Source organism: Jaculus jaculus, chromosome 19 (assembly GCF_020740685.1).
Source record: "Jaculus jaculus isolate mJacJac1 chromosome 19, mJacJac1.mat.Y.cur, whole genome shotgun sequence".
In the NCBI taxonomy this organism is placed as follows: Eukaryota; Metazoa; Chordata; class Mammalia; order Rodentia; family Dipodidae; genus Jaculus; species Jaculus jaculus.
Window position 1 is genome coordinate 50,866,560 of NC_059120.1, and position 6,887 is coordinate 50,873,446.

Below are 6,887 nucleotides of genomic sequence, written 5' to 3' on the forward strand. Positions count from 1 at the left end.
GTCTCCAGAAAGCCCTGGCACATGTTCTATCCACAGACACCAAACCAATCTGAGGAAAGTAGGTCACAGAACACAGTCGAGTCCAAACTTGGCACCGGGTGACTCAATGGTGCTCTCTCCACACAATCGCGACGTTCTAATCAGCCGGTGACTCTGCCCTTCCAGGTAGCGGACAGTCTATTATTCCTCAGGGGCTGCTGGACTCAGAGCCAACATTTTGGAAGCTGAAGAATGCTCGTCTTCTTTCAAAACTCTCTTGGGGGCTGGAGGGATGGCTTAGCAGTTAAGGCGCTTGCCTGCAAAGCCAAAGGACCCAGGTTCGATTCCCCAGGTTCGATTCCCCAGGACCCACATAAGCCAGATACACAAGGGGGCGCAAGTATCTGGAGTTCATCTGCAGTGGCTGGAGGCCCTGATGCACCCATTCTCTCTCTCTTTCTCTCTCTCCCTCATCTCTATCTCTCTCCCTCTGCCTACTTTTGGATCTCTCTTTCAAATAAATAAATGAAAATAAAATATTTTTTTAAATCTCTTGGCTTATGATAGGCTGAGACAGTTAAAAGCTCCGGCCAACATTTAGTTCCTTGGTGCATGTGAACTAAAGTGTAACAGGAGACAATTAGAGAATGCAAAATAGTACATTTATTTGCCATGCTAAATATATTAAAATACAGTAAATATATGAAAAAAATGTTGTTTTTCTTTTTAAAGGCAGGAGAGTGTCAAGTACAACATTAACCTGAGAGACATGGGCAAAATAGCAAAAATAAAGTAGTAAAAAACAAAAACAACAGGGAAAAAGCTGCCGTGAGGCATAGGAAACATAGAGTAGTCCTAAAAATGTATAGACGTCAGGGTCAGAGTTGGGGTGAGGGGACAATAGTATATAACCTGATATTATATATATGTATGATTTTTAAAATATTTTATTTTTATTTATTTATTTGAGAGAGAGAGAAAGAGGCATATATAGAGAGTGAATTGGTGTGCCAGGGTCTGAAGCCACTGCACATGAACTCTAGACGCATGTGCCACCTTGTGCATCTGGCTTATGCAGGTCCTGGGGAATCAAACATCGGTCCTGTGGCTTTGCAGGCAAGTGCCTTAACCATTGAGCCATCTCTCCAGCCCTAAAATAAAATTTTAAAAAAGTATAAACCAGACTTTTTCTAGTTTTCAAAATATCCTTGTTTTCCTTTATCGATATTAAACAAAAGAATCGTGAACACTAGAAGATTAAGCTAAAAATTAAAATATCTGGTATTGTTTACTTCTTAGACTTACAATTCATCAATTTTGAAGTGGAATAATTGGCTAGAACTATAACTTAGCACCATTTTCAAGGATGCATGTGTGCCTTTTCTTTTGCAGGAATAAAGGACAGTTTTCTTTTTCAAGGAATCATTGTTCATTTATATCCACATACACCATTTAACAAATTATCTAGCTTTCTAGAATTTTTATCAACTTTCTCCAACATCCAAAGTTTCTGGCATGGTGGCTCACACCTTTATTATTTTTTTATTTACTTTATTGATTTGAGAGAGAGAAAGAGGCTGATAAGGAGGGAAAATGGGCACACCAGGGTCTTCAGCCATTGCAAACGAACTCCAGATGCATGCACCACCTTGTGCATCGGGCTTACATGGGTCCTGGAGAATTGATCCTGGGTCTTTAGCTTTGCAGGCAAGTGCCTTAACTGCTAAGCCATTTTTCTTTCTTTTCTTTTCTTTTCTTTTTTTTTTTTTGAGGTAGGGTCTTGCTCTAGCCCAGGCTGTCCCAGAACTCACTATGTAGTCTCAGGCTGGCCTGGAACTCATAGCAATCCTCCAACCTCTGCCTCCCAGGTGCTGAGTTTAAAGGCGTGCACCACCACACCTGGCCCAAAGTTTCTTAATAAAAAAAAAAAAAAAAAAAAAAAAATTCTACACACATGAAGTACCAAGGATCTTTGTGATTTGAAATCTTGAATGTGCATTTAACTCTAAACGTCTGTAATTGCACTTATATTGAGGTACAGACAGCTTCTAGAAAAATGGTTCCTTTAGTTTGGCGATACATCACCTCTTTGGAAAACGCAACGGGGCAACTCTGACCTTTCGGGTCTGCAGATGTCCCCACCTCCTGCGCACGCGCACGAAGCGCTGAAGGAGCCAGGCCCGCCGCGCACGCGCACGCGCACAGGGGAAACAAAGCGGCCAGCGCGGTGTTAGACTCGCGGCTGACACCTCGTAAATAAAGAGGGTCACGTGTTGTGAGAAAGGGGTGATGGGAACCATGGCTACCACTTAAATAAAGAGGGTCACATATTGTGAGAAAGGGGTGATGGGAACCATGGCTCATGAACGACTCGCCGCTGTTCTCGAGGCCTGATGCCTTCATGCAGTCAACAATGCACAGAAAACCCAAGCCACGTCCGGAGGAGATCCGTAAGGCTCACAGCAGACAAAAGATTTACACATCTATTTCATTTAAAAAAAAAAAAATATATATATATATATATATATATACTGTTTTAGGGCTAGAGAGATGGCTCAGCAGTTAAGGTGCTTGCCTAATGACCCAGGGTTCAATTCCCCAGTACCCACGTAAAGCCAGATGCACAAGGTGGCACATGCATCTGGAGTTCATTTGCAGCGGCTGGAGGCCCTGGAACGCTCATTCTCTCTCTCTCCCTCCCTCTCTCTTTTTCTCTCTCTCTCTCTCTCTCTGCTTGTAAATAAATATTTTTTTAAAAATTCTAAAAAAAAAAAAAATACCTGCCAGGTGTGATGGCACACACCTTTAATCCCAGCAATCAGAGGCAGAGAGGTAGGAGGATCGCTGCAAGTTTGAGGCCACCCTGAGACTACATCGTGATAATTCCAAGTCAGCCTGGACTAGACTGACACCCTACGAAAAAGAAAAAAAGAAAAAGAAAAAAGTACTGCTTTGGTTATGCTTTTGTTTATGGTAATGTTTATATATTGAGTCAGGGTCTTGCTATGCGGCCATGGCTGGCCTGAACTTGCCACACAGATCAAGCTGTCGTCAAACTTGCGGTGGTCGTCCTGACTCTGCCTATGCTGGCTTGACGGACACAGCCATGTCCAACCACCTATACTTTTAGGACCACTGAAAAGTCACTATTATGGGAGTTCATTGTGCTAGATGAGCTTCAGGGAAGTTTTTAAAACACCTTTTTCCCTTGAGATGACTCATAAGGCACCATGGTGCTGAGAAGAAGTGACAGAGGAGTGCTCAGCACTGAAGTATATCTAACACACCTTCCAAGGCTCAGGATCTAATGCAGAAGAGGTGGTGGAAAGAATGTAAGAGCCAAAGGGAGGGCAGGACTCCTTACAATGTGCTCCTCCAGACACCAAATGGCCTGGATATCCATGACCTCACAGTGCCTGACACTACCTACACAAGACCATCATGATAGGAGGAAAAGATCATGACATCAAAATAAAAGAGAGGGCTAGAGAGATGGCTTAGTGGTTAAGCGCTTGCCTGTGAAGCCTAAGGACCCCGGTTCGAGGCTCGGTTCCCCAGGTCCCACGTTAGCCAGATGCACAAGGGGGCGCACGCGTCTGGAGTTCATTTGCAGAGGCTGGAAGCCCTGGCGCGCCCATTTTCTCTCTCTCCCTCTATCTGTCTTTCTCTCTGTGTCTGTCGCTCTCAAATAAATAAATAAATAAATAAATAAATAAATAAATAAAAATAAAAGAGAGACTGATTGAGATGGGGAAGGGATATGATGGAGACTGGAGTTTCAAAGGGGAAAGTGGGGGGGGGGAGGGAGGGAATTACCATGGGATATTGTTTATAATCATTGAAGTTGTCAATAAAATAAATAAATAAATAAATAAAAATAAAACAAAAAAATGTAGGTCATTTTTCAATACAGGCCACATTGTCAAGGCTCTTGATTGCCCAGCAGAGCTAGATGGTAAGACCCTACTGCCGAAGACCTCACAGGCTTGGGATGCAAGGTCACTGAGAGAACAAACTGGAAACCTCCCTTCTGTTGACTGGCTGTCACAAAGTTGGCAGGAGCTGTGCTGAAAGCTCTTCCAAAGAGAGAAGTTATCAATGGTATTAAATAGCAGTGGACCCTGGAAGCCGCAAGATGGGCCAGCCAGGCCAAATGTGCCAATGGGTGCAACAGTGGCATGTCTGCTATGGGAGAAACCACCCGCTGTCTAAATGGACTGGAGGCCCGCTCCACAGGAAGGAATACATGCCTGGTACTGAAATCTAGTCAAAAGTCTGTGGTTAAAAAATAAAAAATTTTTAAAAAGCCTATGGCTGGGGAGGTCACAAGCCCGAGGGGAGTAACATCAGCTGGTGTCTGGCTAAATGCATATATTACGCCCACGAAACTGCCCTGTGAGCACATTTTTTAACGTTCATACGCACATAGTAATGCTATTCTCACATTTGGTTAGAGAAGCTTCTCTTTTCAGATGGTGGCAACCACTGGGTGACTCAGGAGTGTCCACAGTGGTGAACAAGTGACAGTGGAGTGTTCAGCACTGAGACATCTCTATCACACCCTCCAAGGTTCAGGGCCCATTGTGATCCATTTGATGATGACATCAAAATAAAAGAGAATTAGAAGGGGGAGGGAATGCAATGGCGGTGGCTCTGAGGGGGGAATGGAATTGGGAGAAGGAATTCTGGCTTATTTTCTATACTTTAAAATGTTTTTTAAAAATTAGAACGTTGTTATTTTTTGAAAGCAGTGAAGTCCATTGTGTCATCTTCATGCATACGTGTCGTTATACTTTGTTCTCAGGGAAAACCTGTAAGTCAATGATAGCGTCCGAAAACAAAGAGCTCTTCTTAGATCCCGCCTAACTGAACGATGAGGACCCTTCTTGTGATTCCTTGGGCATCAGTTACTCACTGGAGCTTCTCTGAAATTATGCTCATCCGAACAAACATATGAAACAGATCTCTAAAGACCACATACATATTTTACCAGTAAGAAGTGAAGCCAGGGATGGCTGGCAAGTTATCTGGTGACATTCAGGATTTCTAAATTGCATTTAAAACATCACTACCCTCGGGTTATCATGGTGTGCAAACATGGCAGTGAGAACACCAAGAATCCTGACTTTCAAATAAGACTTGTAGACAAAGAGATCCTTCTCCCGTTTCTTAAAAGAGAACTCACTTAAACAATCTTCATTGGTGGGCTGGAGAGATGGCTTAGTGGTTAAGCGTTTGCCTGTGAAGCCTAAGGACCCCAGTTCAAGGCTTAGTTCCCCAGGACCCACGTTAGCCAGATGCACAAGGGGGCGCACACGTCTGGAGTTCGTTTGCAGTGGCTGGAGGGCCTGGCGCGCCCATTCCCTCTCTCTCTCTCTCTCTCTCTATCTGCCTCTTTCTCTCTGCCTGTCACTTTCAAATAAATAAAAATAAACAAAAAATATTAATAAAAAAGAATCTTTATTGGCCTCTCGCCAGGCATCCTCTTTAGAGTGACATCGCCTTTAAACCCTGCGTGGCAATCCCTGACGCTCCGCCGTGATGCCCAGGGAAGACAGGGTGACCTGGAAGTCCAACTACTTCCTTAAGATCATCCAACTCTTGGATGATTATCCAAAATGCTTCATCGTGGGGGCAGACAACGTGGGCTCCAAGCAGATGCAGCAGATCCGCATGTCCCTCCGAGGGAAGGCCGTGGTGCTGATGGGCAAGAACACCATGATGCGCAAGGCCATCCGAGGACACCTGGAGAACAACCCAGCTCTGGAGAAACTGTCGCCTCATATCCGGGGGAATGTGGGCTTTGTGTTCACCAAGGAGGACCTCACTGAGATCAGGGACATGCTGCTGGCCAATAAGGTGCCAGCCACTGCCCGTGGAGGGTGCCATTGCCCCATGTGAAGTCACTGTGCCCACTCAGAACAGTGGTCTGGGGCCCGAGAAGACCTCCTTCTTTCAGACTTTGGGCATCACCACCAAAATCTCCAGGGGCACCATTGAAATTCTGAGTGATGTGCAGCTCATCAAGACTGGAGACAAAGTGGGAGCCAGCGAGGCCACCCTGCTGAACATGCTGAACATCTCCCCCTTCTCCCCTGGGCTGATCATCCAGCAGGTGTTTGAAAATGGCAGCGTCTACAACCCCGAAGTGCTTGACATCACAGAGGATCCCCTGCACTCTCGCTTCCTGGAGGGTGTTCGCATTGTTGCCAGTGTTTGTCTGCAGATTGGTTACTCAACTGTTGCCTCAGTGCCTCATTCTATCATCAATGGGTACAAGCAAGTCCTGGCTTTGTCTGTGGAGACTGAGTACACCTTCCCACTTGCTGAGAAGGTCAAGGCCTTCTTGGCTGATCCATCTGCATTTGTGGCCGCTGCCCCCGAGGCCACTGCCACCACTGCTGCTTCTGCTGCCGTGGCCACCCCAGCCAAGGAGGAAGCGAAGGAAGAGTCGGAGGAGTCAGACGAGGACATGGGATTGTCTCTTTGACTAATCACCAGAAAACAACCAAAAAGCCACCTTTATTTGGAAAATATGGAAATAAAGGCTTACTTCTCTTGAAAAAAAAAAAAAAAAGAATCTTTATTGGGCTGGAGAGATGACTTAGTGGTTAAGGTGTTTGCCTGCAAAGCCTAATGACCCAGGTTCAATTCCTCAGTACCCATGATAAAGCCAGATGCACAAAATAGTGTATGCATCTGGAGTTTGCAGTAGCTACAGACCTGTCTCTCTTTTCAAATAAATTATTTTTTGTTTTGTTTTGTTTTCAGGGTAGGGTGTCTCTAGCCCAGGCTGACCTGGAATTCACAATGTAGTCTCAGGGTGGCCTCGAACTCATGGCGATCCTCCTACCTCTGCCTCCCGAGTGCTGGGATTAAAGGAGTGCAGCACCATGCCCAGTTTTTTA

At 45.1% G+C, this 6,887-nt stretch overlaps 1 pseudogene; it reads left to right on the forward strand.

Annotated features, from left to right (window-relative positions):
• Positions 1 to 5,505: 5,505 nt before the first annotated feature.
• LOC101613525 lies at positions 5,506 to 6,469 on the forward strand (annotated as a pseudogene).
• Positions 6,470 to 6,887: the final 418 nt, after the last annotated feature.